Source organism: Giraffa tippelskirchi, chromosome 8 (genome assembly GCF_054371585.1).
Source record: "Giraffa tippelskirchi isolate mGirTip1 chromosome 8, T2T-mGirTip1v1.2.pri, whole genome shotgun sequence".
Classification (NCBI taxonomy): Eukaryota; Metazoa; Chordata; class Mammalia; order Artiodactyla; family Giraffidae; genus Giraffa; species Giraffa tippelskirchi.
In genome coordinates this window covers 10,336,911-10,353,291 of record NC_137282.1, presented here as the reverse complement: position 1 = coordinate 10,353,291, position 16,381 = coordinate 10,336,911, and the positions used below count along the sequence as shown (strand labels likewise).

The 16,381-nt window shown below is 37.6% G+C and overlaps 1 protein-coding gene across 12 annotated transcripts in view; it reads left to right on the top strand.

Annotated features, from left to right (window-relative positions):
* The window catches only part of LOC145518867 (A disintegrin and metallopeptidase domain 3-like), a 109,041-nt gene that overhangs the window by 15,123 nt on the left and 77,537 nt on the right, over positions 1-16,381 (top strand). The window lies entirely within an intron of this gene.

Genomic DNA, 16,381 nt, shown 5'->3' with positions numbered 1-16,381 from the left:
TTCTTGCTATTTTTTGATATTTAAATTTTAAATTTTAGTTTAGACATTGTGAGTGCATGCTAAGTCACTTCAGTTGTATCTGCCTCTATGCAACCCTGTGGACTGCAGCCACCCGGGCTCCTCTGTCCATGGGGATTCTTTAGGCAAAAATACTGGAGTGGATTGCCCTGCCCTCCTCCAGGGGATCTTCCCGACCCAGGGATTGAACTCCCGTCTTTTATGTCTCCTGCAATGGCAGGTGGGTTCTTTACCACTCGCGCCAAGACAGATATGTAATTTACCTTGTGTAATTTTGACTCATGTCTCTCTGATTACTAATGATGTTGACTATAGATTCACGTGCTTGTCTGTCACTTTTTGTGAAATATCTGTTAATGTCTGTTACCCATTTTTTAGTTGGATTGGTTTTTCACTACTGATCTTTGAGGAGTTTATGTAGTGTAATTACAAACCTTTTGTCAGATATGTGGTTTGCAGATACTTGCTCCCAGTCTGTAATTTGCCCTTTCATCCTCATCATAAGTTCTGTGATTGATCAGATATTTCCATTTTGATGAGAGTTAATTTGTCAGCATTTCCTTCTATGAATGGTGGTTTGGGTGTCAAACCTGTCAAGTCTATGTAGCCCTAGAGTTCATGAAAATTCTTTGTGTTTTTTTTTCACCTAAAAGTGTTATGGTTTTATTTACATTTAAAGGTGTGTTCCATTGAGATAATTTTGCATGAAGTATGAGATTTGCATCAAAGTTCACTCACTTGACTAGGAATGTGAAATTGTCCCAATACCACGTCTAGAAAGGACTATTCTTCTGCATTGAGCTGCCCTTGCATCTTTGTCAAAAAAGTAGACAGAGGGGAGCTTATTTATATGGATATATTTCTGGGCTCTTTATTCTGTGCAGTTCTTCCTTGTGTCTGTCTTTCTGCCAATATCTTGCTGTCTTCTTCAGTTTGAGTGCATATTCAGCATTTATGTGTAGATTCATGCTTTACTCTTTTTGTTCAAGAGGTTTTCACTAATCTAGATATTATTTTTTAATATAAATTTTAGACTAAACTGTCCTCTGTGTGCAGACAACCTTGCTAGCATTATGGTAGACATTGTTGAAACTAAAGATTAATTTGGAGAGAATGGATATTTCATTCTGTTCATTCTTCTAACTACCGTGAATGTAGTAATTATGTTTGTTTGATCTTTTTTTAATGTCCTTCATTAGCATTTTGTAATTTTAGCACTCAGATCCTGTGCATTTGTTTTTAGGCTCATACCAAAGTATTTCAATTTTGGGGGGGGCAGTTGTAAATCGTACTCTATTTTAATTTCATTTTACATGTGCTTGTTTTTTGTCTAGAAATACAAGTTACTTGTTTACATCCATCTTGTATCCTTAGAACCTGATGAAATCCCATGTTAATTCCATGAGGGATTTTTTTCTTCTGATAGTTTCTTTAAGTATTTCTCCACAGTCAGGTTTTTTACAAATATGGACTTCTGTTTTCTTTTTTTTTTTTTTTGATCTCTATACTTTTTATGTCTTGTTTTGTGTTAATGTGATTGCTATATTTACCAGTACCTTGACTTACAACTAACTTGAAAGCAGACATTGTCCCAGTTTTCCAAATTGTAAGGATAAAGTATTCAGTCATTCACCATTAAGGATAATGTTAGATGTAGGTTTCTTTCAAAAAAATACACTCTTTACAAAGTTAAGGAAATTAACTATTTCTAGATTGCTAAGAATTTGTTTATTTGCCCATGATGGTGTGTGTATATAATTGTATCAGATGCCTTTTCTGCATTAGTTAATATAATCATATGATGTTTTTCAGCCTGTTGATATAGTGGATTGCATTGACTGATTTTCAAATATTGATGCAATACCTAGAAAATACCTTTCGTACCTAGAAAAACTCACAGTGTTGTCCTTGTTTGAATTTTTTATTCACGCCTGGGTTTCATTTGCTAATGATTTCTTGAGGATTTTGGGGGTCAAATCTCATGAGAAACGTTGACCTAATTTTCTTTTTTTGTACGACCTTGTCTAATTTTTGGATTGGAGTAACTCTGGCCTCATTAAATTCATTGGGAAAGAGTGCTTTCTCTTTTGCTTTTCTGAAAGATATTGTGTAAAATATTTGTTAATTCTTAAGGTATTTGGTTGGAGAAGGCAATGGCAACCCACTCCAGTACTCTTGCCTGGAAAATCCCATGGACGGAGGAGCCTGGTAGGCTGCAGTCCATGAGGTCGCTAAGAGTCGGACACGACTAAGTGACTTCACTTTCATGCATTGGAGAAGAAAATGGCAACCCACTCCAGTTCTCTTGCCTGGAAAATCCCAGGGATGGGGGAGCCTGGTGGGTTGCCATCTATGGGGTCACACAGAGTCGGACACGACTGAAGCGACTTAGCAGCAGCAGCAGCAAGGTATTTGGTAAAAGTCTCCTGTGAAATCATTGGGCTTGGGGATTTTGTATTTGTCTGTGGGAGCTTTTAAATTAGCAATTCATTTTATTTAATTAATTTATGAAATATTTTATTTCATTTGTATTGCTTTGGTGGTTTGTGGTGTTTTAAGTAACTGACCTGTTTCATCTCAGTGGTGTTTCTGCATGGAATTTTGTTATAGTCTTTATTATTCTTTTAATGACTTACAGGAACTTTAGTGAAGTGCAATTTCATTTCAGACGTTGATGATGTAAACGCCTGTCTTTGTCAGTTTTTCTAGAGACTTTTCAGTTTATGGCATATATGAAAGAACAAGCTTTTTCTTGCTTTGATTTTCTTTACTGTTTTCTGATTTTTCAGCGTCACAGATTTATGCTGTTATTTTTTTTTCTCCCTGATATCTTACTTTGGGTTTATTTTGCTCTTCTTCTTACAGATATATGTATTTCTTAAATTTCCTTTGAGGTGTCCTCTTTGATCTGATTTTTAACAGTGTGTTAATTAATTTACAGATATTTGGAGTTGCTTTTTTCATGTTGTTTGTTGAATTTTAGTTTGATTATGTTTTGATTAGAACATCTATCTTATATAATTTCAATTTGTTTTTAATTTGTGAAGGTTGGCTTCATGATCCAGTATAGTATATTTGTAGGTTAATGTACTCAGATACTTAAAAAAATGTGCATTTTGTTATTGTTGGGTGTAACGGTCCATAAACATCAAGGAGATTGGGTTGATGGATGCTGTTGTTCAGTGCTATATTTTGCTGGTTTTCTGTCCAGCATTCTGATTGGTGTGTGTTTAATTTCTCATTTACTGTTGTGGTTTTTGTCTTTGTCTTTCAGATGTATCACACTTTGTTTCACATATTTTGAAGTTCTGTTGGTTGATGTGTATACATTTAAGATTGTTTTCTCTTGATAAGTGGATACTTTTATGATTAAGTAGTGGCTCTGTTTATCCCCTGTAGATTCCTTTGCAATTAAGTTCACTTTCTCTGATATCACATTTCTCAATATTTGCATGATACATCTGCCATTCTTTTAATTTCAATCCACCTGTAAATTTATGTTTGTAACTTAACCACTTCACTGTACATCTGAAATGAACACAACATTGCAATCAACCAATATAAAATAAAAAATAATTTTAAAACTTAAATCATTGGACTTAAAACAAATTTAAGTTTGATGTGAGTTTCTTGCAGAGACTATTTAGTGGGTCGGTCGTCAGGTGTGCTTCTTTTCCCCTCCAGCTGCCTTGAGACTCATTATTTTATTTGGTATTTTTAGACTATTTATATTTAAAAAGCCTTTGACTGTGTGGATCACAATAACCTGTGGAAAATTCTGAAAGAGATGCGAATACCAGACCATCTAACCTGTCTCTTGAGAAACCTGTTTGCAGATCAGGAAGCCACAGTTAGAACTGGACATGGAACAACAGACTGGTTCCAAATAGGAAAAGGAGCACGTCAAGGCTGTATATTGTCACCCTGCTTATTTAACGTATATGCAGAGTACATCATGAGAAACGCTGGGCTGGAAGAAACACAAGCTGGAATCAAGATTGCCGGGAGAAATATCGATAACCTCAGATATGCAGATGACACCACCTTTATGGCAGAAAGTGAAGAAGAACTAAAGAGCCTTGATGAAAGTGAAAGAGGAGAGTGAAAAAGTTGGCTTAAAGCTCAACATTCAGAAAACTAAGATCATGGCATCTGGTCCCATCACTTCATGGGAAATAGATGGGGAAACAGTGGAAAGAGTGTCAGACTTTATATTTTTGGGCTCCAAAATCACTGCTGATGGTGATTGCAGCCATGAAATTAAAAGACGCTTACTCCTTGGAAGGAAGGTTACGGCCAACCTAGATACCATATTTAAAAGCAGAGACATTACTTTGCCAACAAAAGTCCGTCTAGTCAAGGCTCTGGTTTTTCCAGTGGTCATGTATGGATGAGAGAGTTGGACGGTGAAGAAAGCTGAGCACCACAGAATTGATGCTTTTGAACTGCGGTGTTGGAGAAGACTCCAAGGGACTGCAAGGAGATCCAATCAATCCATCCTAAAGGAGATCAATCCTGGGTGTTCATTGGAAAGACTGATGTTGAAGCTGAAACTCCAATACTTTGGCCACCTCATGTGAAAAGCTGACTCATTGGAAAAGACCCTAATGCTGGGAAGTATTGTGGGCAGGAGGAGAAGGGGACGACGGAAGATGAGATGGTTGGATGGCATCACCGACTCAATGGACATGGGTTTGGGTAGACTCCAGGAGTTGGTGATGGACAGAGAGGCCTGGCGTGCTGCAATTCATGGGGTCGCAAAGACTCAGACACGACTGAGCGACTGAACTGAACTGAACTGATATTTAAAATAATTGCTGGTATGTTAGGATTTCTGACTACTATGATATGCTTTCTTTCTTTTTTCCTATGCTTTCCATTCTTTTTACTTCTCTTGTTTCTTTCTACTGAATTACTTGAACAATTTTAAGATTACATCATTATTTATTTATAGTGTTTTAGTAGATTTTCCTTCTACACTTAGTGTTTGTTTGAGGTATTACAATATACATATAGAACTTAGTCTGCTGTTGTGGACTTTTTACTTCTTCAAGTGAAACACTGAATGCTTGCTTCCATTTAGGAAATTTTATCCTATGTATAAAGAGTTAGACACGACTGAGTGAACTGAACTGAACTTTATAACTGCTCGAATATTCCTCTCCATACATTAAGCATCACATGAAATTGTGTGATTGTTGTTTCAACTTCCAAATATGATTTAAGAAGCTCATGAGGGAAAAGATATTCCATTATATTTACCCCTATTTTACACCATTCTATTTGTCATAATTCCTTAAGACTTCCCAAGCCTTTTGTGATGTATTGCCTTTGTTTCTTGGAGTTTCTTTTTGCCATCATTTTAGGGTTCTGCACACATACCCTTAAAGAGAGACTTTCCCAGAAACTCTTTCCTTTATTCTTAAAGGGTAAATTTACCAGACACAGAAATTATGTTTTTCAATACCATTCTTGTCAACATTTAAGAAATTGCTCTTGTATTTCCTTTTTTACTGCATAACTTCCAGGAGAAATATGCTGTCATTCAAATTGCTGCTCTTCTATAGATTATGTGACATTACTGTCTGATTTCTTTGAAGATATTTTTATTGTTTTTAATTTAATTATGATGTTTCTTATTGGTGACTTTGCACCTATTCTATTTGGAGTTTGATCAGTTTCCACCATCTAAACATCTATGTCATTCATCGATTCTGTGAGGATTTCAGTCAATATTTCTTTTTTCTGAGTTTATATTATTTTATTTACTTGTTTACAATGGTACAGATATTTAATATGAGCACTACTCTCTTAACGGCTTCCCTGATAGCTCAGTTGGTAAAGAGTCCGCCTGCAACGCAGGAGACCCCAGTTAGATTCCTGGGTCAGGAAGATCTGCTGGAGAAGGGATAGCTTCCCTTGTGGCTCAGCTGGTAAAGAATCTGCCGGCAATGTGGGAGACTTGAGTTCAATCCCCGGGTTGGGAAGATCCCCTGGAGAAGGGAAAGGCTACCCACTCTGGTATTCTGGCCTGGAGAGTTTCATGGGGTCACATGGGGTCACAAAGAGTTGGACACGACTGAGTGATTTTCACTTTCACTTCACACTGTCTTAACAAATTTTAAGCCTATATTATATTACTGTTGACATAGGTATGTTTTTTTAGAAGATACTGGGGTTTGTTCATCTTGCTTAACTGAAACCGTATATCCATTAAATAGTACTTCCTCATTCCTACTGCTCAAGCCACTTGCAAACACAATGCCACTTTTGGGTATTATGCATTTGACTGTTTTAGATACCTCATTTAAATGGAGCCATGCGGTTTTTGTCTTTCTGTGATGGGTCTCTTTCACTTATCACAATATCCTCAAGGTTAATTATGTTGTCACATATTGCATGATTTACGCTTTTTTGATGCTATATCCTATTCCACAGGAAGTGTCTTTGTCCACTCTTCAGTGGATGGCCACGTAGCTCTTATTCACATCTTGTTTTTTGTGAACGATGCCATAATAAGCATAGCAATGTCAGTATCTCCTTGAGCTCCTGATTTCAATTCTTTCACATACTGCCCAGAAGTGACATTGCTGGAGCACAGGGATAACCTATTTTTAATTTTTACTGTATTCTCTAGCAGCTGTTTCATATTCTATTCCCAGTGAGAGTGTACAACAGTTTGAGTTTCTCTATATCTTCAATAGCACCCATTGTCATTTGTTTGAATGATAAGAGCCATTCTAACAGTTGTGAGGTGATAACTCATTTTGATGTTCATTTATATTTTTTCTAATAACTAGTGGCCATTTGTGTGTCTGCTTTGATTGTGTCATATCTAACTTCCTTCATCAATACTTTGTAGTTTTCAGAATACAAGTTTCTCGCTTCCTCGCTTACATACATTTGTAGGTATTGTGTGTGTGTGATCTTTCTAAATGGAATTGTTTTCTTACTTTCCCTTTCTTTACAAATAATTCTCTGTAAGTAGAGAAATGCAATTAATTTTTGAATATTGATTGCATATTCTGCAATATTGTGGAACTTATTAGTTCTCTAAACCTCTGAAAGTTTGAGGTTTTTGCAGAGTCTTTAGGTTTTTCTCTCTATGAGATCATGTCATCTGCAAACAAAGGCATTTTTACTTCTTTCATTCCAGTTTGGATGCCTTTTTATTTTTTCCCCTCCCATTGTCTAATTGCTCTCAGTGTGACTTCCCATCCTAGACTGAATAAAGTAGAGCAAGTGGACATCATTGTCTTTTTCCTGATCTGAGAGGAAATGCTTTCAGGTTTCAGTATTGAATATGATCTTAGCTGTCATATATGGCCTTTCTTATGTGGTACTGATTTCATTCTATTCCTAGTGTGCTGAGTTTTTCTTATGATAGCTGCTGAAATTTGACTGATTCTTTCTCTGCATGTATTGAGATGGTCGTGTTACTTTGCCTCTCTGTCATGTTAATGTGTTTTTTTCATATTGATTTTTGAATGTTGAACAATTCTTACATTGCAAGAATAATTTAACTTGGTCATGGTGTATGATCGTTTTAAGGTGCTAGATCACTTTGTATTTGTTTTATTAGTATTTTGTTGAGAACTTTTCCATCTACATCCATGAAGGATGTTAGTACATATTTTTATTTTTATGTGGCTTTTCTATCAGAATAATGCTGGCTTACTAAAATGAAAGTGTTCCCTTCTGTTTTATTTTTGGGAAGAGTGCGAGAAGGCTTGCTATTAGTTCATATTTAAATGTTCTCTAGAATTCACCTGTGAACAGATTTGGTTTTGGCTTTTCCTTGTTAGGAGGTTTTTGATTACTGATTCTGTTTCTGTAAAAGTTAAAGATCTGTTCAGAATCTCCTTTTTTCTCAGGAGTCAGTGTTGTGAGTTTTCCTGTAGCTAAAATGTAACCATTCTCTATTCTATCTAGTTGTTGATATATAATGTTCATTTTATTTTCTTGTGATTCTTCTTATATTTGTGACATTGGATTTAATTTTTCTGATTTCATTTCTGATTTTATTTTTGAAACTTCTCTTTTTTCTTAATCTCAAGATAAGTTTATCAATTTTATCTATCATTTCAAAAAACCAATGCTTAGTTTTATGATATTTTCTGTTGTTTTTATACTTATTATCACTTTATTCCTGCTCTGTTCTTTGTTGTGTCCTTTTTGCTACTTTGAGCTTAGTTCTACTTTTAGGGCTTTGAGTTGTGAAGTTGGTTTATTACTGTGAATTTTTCTCTTTAAGGTATTTGTTTTGGCTAGCCAGTTACCTCTTTACTTTCACTGGATCCCATAAATTTTGGTATGTTGTGTTTTCTGTTTCATTTGTCTCAAAAATTTTGCTTCCTCTATTATTTTTTTCTTTGATTCATTTGTTGATCGAAGGTATGTTGTTAATTTCCACATATCTGTACTTTTTACTTATCCTTTCATTATTTCTTTCTAGTTTCATTCCAAAATGTGTTCAGAAAAGACACATGGTATATTTAAGTCTTCTTAAAGTTGTTACGACTTGCTTCGTGACAGACATGTAATCTGTTGTGGGGAAAGCTTGTGGACACTTGAGAAGAATGTATATTCTGCTGCTGGTTGAGATGAATGTTTTGTATATAACCGCTAACTAGATTTTGACTATAATGTTTTCAAGTCCTCTTCTTATTGATCTTCTACTTCAATTTCTAAATTGAAATTGTCCACTGTTGCCTTTTTTTTAAATGCTTTTTCTGTCTTTTCCTCTGTTGATGTCTTTTATTGTATTTCTTTCTTTCTTTCTTTCTTTCTTTATTTTTATAAATTTATTTATTTTAGTTGGGGGCTAATTACTTTACAATATTGTAATAGTTTTTGCCATACATTGACATGAATCAGCCATGGGTTTACATGTGTTCCCCTTCCTGGACCCCCCACCCACCTCCCTCCCCATCCCATCCTTCTGGATCATCCCATTGCCCCGGCCCTGAGCCCTTGTCACATGCATCGAACATGGAATGGTGTTCTGTTTCACATATGATAATATACATGTTTCAATGCTATTCTCCCAGAACGTCCCACCCTCACCTTCTCCCTCAGAGTCCATAAAATTGTTCCATGCATCTGTGTCTCTTATTCTGTCTTGCATATAGGGTTATCGTTCCCATCTTTCAAATTCCATATATATGCATTAGTATACTGTATTGTAGTTTTTCTTTCTGGCTTACTTCACTCTGTATAATGGGCTCCAGTTTCATCCATCTCAGTAGAACCGATTCAAATGTATTTTTTTTAATGGCTGAGTAATATTCCATTGTGTATATGTACCACAGCTTCCTTATCCATTCGTCTGCTGATGGACATCTAGGTTGCTTCCATGTCCTGGCTATTGTAAACAGTGCTGCGATGAACATTGGGGTACACGCGTCTCTTTCAATTCTGGTTTCCTCGGTGTGTATGCCCAGCAGTGGGATTGCTGGGTCATATGGCAGTTCTATTCCCAGTTTTTTAAGGAAGCTCCACACTGTTCTCCATAGTGGCTGTACTAGTTTGCATTCCCACCAACAGTGTAAGAGGGTTCCCTTTTCTCCACACCCTCTCCAGCATTTATGTATTTCATTGATTTTTTTTTCCTTTTCGTTTTGATGTGTATTAATTTCATTGTTTTTTTTTTTGTTACGTATGCTTTAATAAGTATTTTCATTTTGGTTTCTTTGGTGCTTACATGAACTATCTTACCAATATAATGGTGTACTTTAAGCTGATAAAATCTTCAATAACATACAATTCTGCAATTTTACTACTCCCCAATATGCATTTTATGTTATTGATGTCACATTATATCATATTTTGTATTTTTAAGCATATTTCATTTATAGTTATTTTATATACTATGTCCTCTTCACTTTCATTTTTTAATTAAAAGTGATTTATTCACTACCAATACAAACTCAATTTTCAAAAAACTAAGATCATGGCATCCAGTCCCATCACTTCATGGTGAATGGATGGGGAAACAATGAAAACAGTGAGAGACTATATTTCTTGGGCTCCAAAATCACTGCAGATACTGACTACAGTCATGAAATTAAAAGACACTTGCTCCTTGGAAGAAAAGCTATGACCAACCTAGACAGCATATTAAAAAACAGAGACATTACTTTGCCCACAAAGATCTGTCTAGTCCAAGCTATGGTTTTTCCAGTGGTCATGTATGGATGTGAGAGTTGGACTATAAAGAAAGCTGAGTGCAGAAGAATTGATGCTTTTGAACTGTGGTGTTGGAGAAGACTCTTGAGAGTCCCTTGGACTGCAAGGAGATCAAACCAGTCAATCTTAACGGAAATCAGTCCTGAATATTCATTGGAAGGACTGATGCTGAAGCTGAAACTCCAATACTTTGGCCACCTGATGTGAAGAACTGACTCACTGGAAAAGACCTTGATGCTGGGAAAGATGGAAGGCAGGAGGAGAAGGGGACGACAGAGGACAAGATGGTTAGATGGCATCACCGACTCGATGGACATGAGTTTGAGCAAGCTCCGGGAGTTGGTGATGGACAGGGAAGCCTGGCGTGCTGCAGTCCATGGGTTACAAAGTGTCAGACACGACTGAGTGACTGAACTGAACTGAACTGAATACAATAATATAGTATTTGAAATTCACTATACATTTTCCTTTACCAATAACTTTCATTCTTTTACTGTCATGTCCCTATTTAGCACCTTTCTTTTCAACTTGAAGAATTCTGTTTTGTATTTCTTGTAATGAAGATATAGTGGTGAGAAATACTTCAGCTTTTGTCTCAAAAAGTCTTTATCTTTACATTTCTTAAGATTTTGGGGGGATCACTTTTAGATTCCCCACAAAATTAAGTCACTGTACAGAGATGTTCAAGCTGGTTTTAGAAAAGGCAGAGGAACCAGAGATCAAATTGCCAATATCCGCTGGATCATCGAAAACACAAGAAAGTTCCAGAAAAACATCTATTTCTGCTTTATTGACTATGCCAAAGCCTTTGACTGTGTGGATTACAATAAACTGTGGAAAATTCTGAAAGAGATGGGCATGCCAGACTACCTGACCTGCCTCTTGAGAAACCTGTATGCAGGTCAGGAAGCAACAGTTAGAACTGCACATGGAACAACAGACTGGTTCCAAATAGGAAGAGGAGTATGTCAAGGCTGTATATTGTCACCCTGCTTATTTAATGTATATGCAGAGTACATCATGAGAAACGGTGGGCTGGAATAAACACAAGCTGGAATCAAGATTGCTGGGAGAAATATCAATAACTTCAGATTTGCAGATGACACCACCCTATTGGCAGAAAGTGAAGAAGAACTAAAGAGCCTCTTGATGAAAGTGAAAGTAGAGAGTGAAAAAATTGGCTTAAAGCTCAACATTCAGAAAACTAAGATCATGGCATCTGGTCCCATCACTTCATGGCAGATAGATGGGGAAACAGTGGAAACAGTGGCTGACTTTATTTTTCTGGGCTCCAAAATCACTGCAGATGGTGACTGCAGCCATGAAATTAAAAGATGCTTACTCCTTGGAAGGAAAGTTATGACCAACCTAGATAGCATATTTAAAAGCAGAGACATTACTTTGCCAATAAAGGTCCATCTAGTCAAGGCTCTAGTTTTTCCAGTGGTCATGTATGGATGTGAGAGTTGGACGGTGAAAAAAGCTGAGTGCTGAAGAACTGATGCTTTTGAACTGTGGTGTTGGAGAAGACTCTTGAGAGTCCCTTGGACTGCAAGGAGATCCAACCAATCCGTCCTAAAGGAGATCAGTCCTGGGTGTTCATTGGAAGGACTGATGTTGAAGCTGAAACTCCAATACTTTGGCCACCTCATGCGAAAAGTTGACTCATTAGAAAAGACCCTAATGCTGGGAAGGATTGGGAGCAGGAGGAGAAGGGGACAACAGAGGATGAGATGGCTGGATGGCATCACCGACTCGATGGACATGGGTTTGGGTAGACTCCAGGAGTTGGTGATGGACAGGGAGGACTGGCATGCTGCAATTCATGGTGTTGCAAAGAGTCGGACACGACTGAGCGACTGAACTGAACTGAACAGAGTTTCCCAAATGTCCTCTGGACCCACACATGCATAGCTTCTGTCGTTAGTATCCTCCCCAAGCACAGTGGTGGATTTGTTATAATTGGGGAACCCATGTGGGCACTTTATATGTGCATGATTTACATCGCAGTTCACATTATGTCATAATTTCGTGCATTGATACACTTTAGGTTCAGAATACAGGTTTTTCACCTCCTTAGTTTAATGTAATCAGAAGTATTTTTTTCTCTTGGATGGTTTTATAAGTGTAGCTGTTTTGTTAATCTCTTTCTGACAGTTTATTAGTTTGTAGAAACACAAATGATTTTTATATATTGATTTTGTACCCTGTAGCATTGCTCAATATACTAATTTTTCTTCCTTAACCTGTGTAGTAGTTTTTTACATTACTTGAGTTTTGAATGTGATATCTGCTTTGCATATCTTGGATATATCCGATTTGGTTTTGGCTTAAAATTTTTTATTTTATTGTTGGATTCTATTTCCTAATATGTTGTTGAGAACTTTTGAATATATTCTCATCAGAGGCATTAATGTGTAGTTCTTTTCTTTTAATGTCAGTGGTTGTTTTGAGGTAGCAATAATACCGGCCCACACAGAATGAGTCAGAAGTATTTCCTCTGTTTCTATATTTTAGAAGAGTGTGTAGAGAATTAGTACAGTTTACTCCTTAAGTGTTTGAAAGAATTCAACAGTGAATCCATCTGAGCCTGCTGCTTTCTGATTTGGAAGGTTATGAGTTTTATTCAGCTTATTTAATAGCTACTAACACATTCAGGTTGTCTGCTTCCTCTTGTGTGAGGTTTGACAAATGGTGGATTTCAAGTAGTTGGACCATTTCATCCAGGATTTCAAATTTGTGGGTATAGCTGTTCATCACATTGCTTTATTGTTTCTCTTCACTTAGCATGCCTAGTGATAGTTTTATCAATTTATTGATCTTTTCAAAGAACAAACTTGGTTTTCATGGATTTTCCCTGACTTCATTGCTCATCTCTTCTTACATGATGTCTACTTTATCCATTGACCCCTTGGCATAGTGATCATAGTTGTTCTAAACTTCTGAGACGATAGATAATACCAACACTGCTGCCATATATGGTTTTGATGCTTAACTCTCTTTCTCAAAATTGTGTTTTGTTTTTTTTTTTATTTGTTGTTGTTATCACCTTTGGTATTCTTATAATTGTCTTTTTCTTGATAGATAGATGTAGTGTACTATATAGAAGGAATTGCAGTAAATATGCCTTTAATAATGTGGTGGTGAGTGAGGTATGAGGGGAGAGAAAGTATTTTATAGTGTTATGGTTAAGTATCAGTTTTTTAGTGAGTCTATGCCTCAGGGCTTCCCTTGTGGCTCAGCTGGTAAAAAATCCACCTGCAATGCAGGAGACCTGGAATCGATCCCTGGGTTGGGAAGATCCCCTGGAGATGGGAACGGCTGGCTACCCACTCCAGTATTCTGGCCTGGAAAATTCCATGGACTGTACAGTCCATGGTGTGGCAAAGAGCTGGACAGGGCTTAAGCGACTTTTATCTCATCTATGCCTCAGGGCTATGAGCAACATGAGTGTTTCTCAGCTTTTCTTCCTCAAGAGTGATAGAATGGTTCGAGTGGGGTGGCATTGGGTATTTCCCTCCTTGAGGTCAGTTAGACTAATAACACCCCAGCAAGTCAGTGTCTGTCTCAGTAGTTTCCCCTGAAGGCAGGCCCTGTAAAGAGCAGAGCACACTGGTGTATTTCGGAATGGGTCCTTTAAATGATTTCTTATTTGTTTTTTCAAACACTCACTTGGTTCATGTCTTGTTCACTGACCTCAGGGAGCATCTTTACGGGAGTTATTTTTAATTTTTTGTTAGGTTCTTAACACTCTCCTTTGGTGTCTGCTCGTTAGACAAAGCAGTCCCCTCACAGGGTCTTCATGAGTGGCCATGTACAGAAGGACACCCCCACGAATCAGCCCGGCCAGTGATTTGGGGGTCCTCTCCCAGGGGGAAGCAGACCTCTGTGGGTTTTTTCTGCTCTGTCTCTGCTGGTCAGAAGGGATGATCATTGCCTGTCATCCCAAGTCAGTGCCTCTGTTCTCCATCAGACGGTACTGAGGCATCCGTGCTGCAAGACTGGAGAGACACGTGCTGGTTCTTGGGTCAGTATTGGCGAAGTGGGAGCACTGCATTCAATAATTCAACTATTGTCTCCTGCAGTGTAGGCAGAGAGGTGGGATTTTTCTTCTTCTCACTCTTTGATGAGTGTGAACAAGCAAGGAAGGGAATCAATGGTGTCAAGTAACCCAAGCCACATCTCCTTAGGTATTCTCCTCAGAAACACTGGGGCACTGCTTGCCTGAACAGCACCCTCTCCTGCCCTGGATCAATCTGGGAGCTAGAATAGCTCTTTCGGATCTTAAGGCAGTATTCTGGGGCAGGGTGTCTGGTGAAAAGGTATCCCACATCTCTCCACTAGCTTTGGTGCATCTGATGTATTCGCCGAAGGTGTGCAGGAGCTTGTCAACGATTTCCTGATTTCTTGGTGTAACTGTTGGGGGATGGCATGTCCGGGGCTTTCTAAACCGCCAACGTTCTCACCAGTATTCAGCCTGTGTTTCTTTGAATATTTTTATACTCTACATTCTCTCTGTTCTCCTTATTGGATTCTGACATGTATTTTAAGACTTTTGGTAATGTTCCATGTGTCCCTGAGGTGCTTTTCATTTTCTTAATTCATTTTTGACTTTTATACATTAACTAAATTCTGTTGATCCATCTTGAGTTCATTGATTCTGTCCCTTGTCATCTCCACTCTGCTTTTGTGCCTGCTTAGTATGGGTTGTTTTCTTTGTGTTTTTATTGCATTTTTTGTTTCTAACTGTTTAGTTGCTCTTTTCAAAGGGTTCTCCTTCTTTTCTGAGATTTCAGTTCTTCCAGTTGTTTCAGGGTGATTTCGAGATATTCATTGAACCAATATTGTCACAGCTACTTTAAAATCCACTGAAGTGTTCCAACATGTGGCTGATCTCAATATTGCAGCATGTGGTTGTCTTTGCCCTTTTTGTGTGATATTCTTGGTTTCCTATTGTATTCTTGTCGTTGAAATCTCATGTTGTTGAAGGCAGTCACCCAGTTTAAGTTCAAACTTAGTGTGGTTGTTGCTCCAGTGACCATTTAGCTTTCTGGGGACTTTTGATATTATTTTGCTGTCCTTTATTCTTCCTGGCTCATGTGGAGCTCATTGGATCTCTGCCAGTGCAGCCCACGGCAGGAAAAGTTTCTTTCCTGGGCCACCCTGTGTTGTTCAGTGATGTTGGTTGTTGAGGGAACCATATAATGGAGAACATTTCCTCTAGCTGCATGTCAGTCACTGGCTATCAATATGGTTCTCACTCTGTCTCTGCTAGTGCCCCTGAGAGAGGAATGTTTTTAATCTAGGCCACTGCTTGCTGCTTTGAGTTTGGAGCATTGAGAATTATCTCATGAGGATCATTTTCTCCTATTGGCTGTACAAAACCAGGAGATGCATAAACTGAGATGCTCTCTTCTGCTGAGTAAAGTGTTGGGGCCTGGTTTGCATTCTACGTCTTTCCGAAGGCTTGTGGCATAGTTTGCTGGCACCACTGTGGGCAGAAGTGGCTGTTGCTATTGCCTGACATGGATAGTTTATGCTCTGTCACTATCAGTGGGTTGGAGATAGGAGTTAAGCTGAGTATTGAGATTAGTGAATGCTTACTGATGGATATGTATGTCTGGGCTCTAATGCTCTAGAAATACATTCATATGAAAGAATGTGATGATATAAATGTGTTCATAGTCTAGGATTAACAGAGGAACAGGACTGATTCTAGATATCACTAATCTTCTTAGGGAAGAGAAGGAAATATTCAGTGAAAGACTTTATTAGTGGAGAAGGTGGGAAGACTAATGTTTTGAAAGTCCATTGAGAGGAGACTTTCAAGTCAGAGTGATCAACATGGTGAGATATTAGAGAGAAAATAGTGAAGAAATGTTGGTTAAGATACTTTGGGCTTACTTAGAAGAAAACAAATGAAATGTTCACAGTGGAAGTCATATTAATGCTGTTGACTACCTTAAAGTAGTATTCATGGACTAAATATTTGAGAAATAGGACCATATATTAAAAAATGAGACTATATATTCAAGAAAGACAAGATGGAGATCAGAATGTTATTATCAAAAATTTAGAATTATAGCAAAAATCCTTTGGGGAAGAATAGGAGTTGTAGTTATATAGCCAGAAGAGTGTCAAGTGGAAAAGATTGTAGGTAGATGACATAAAGTGG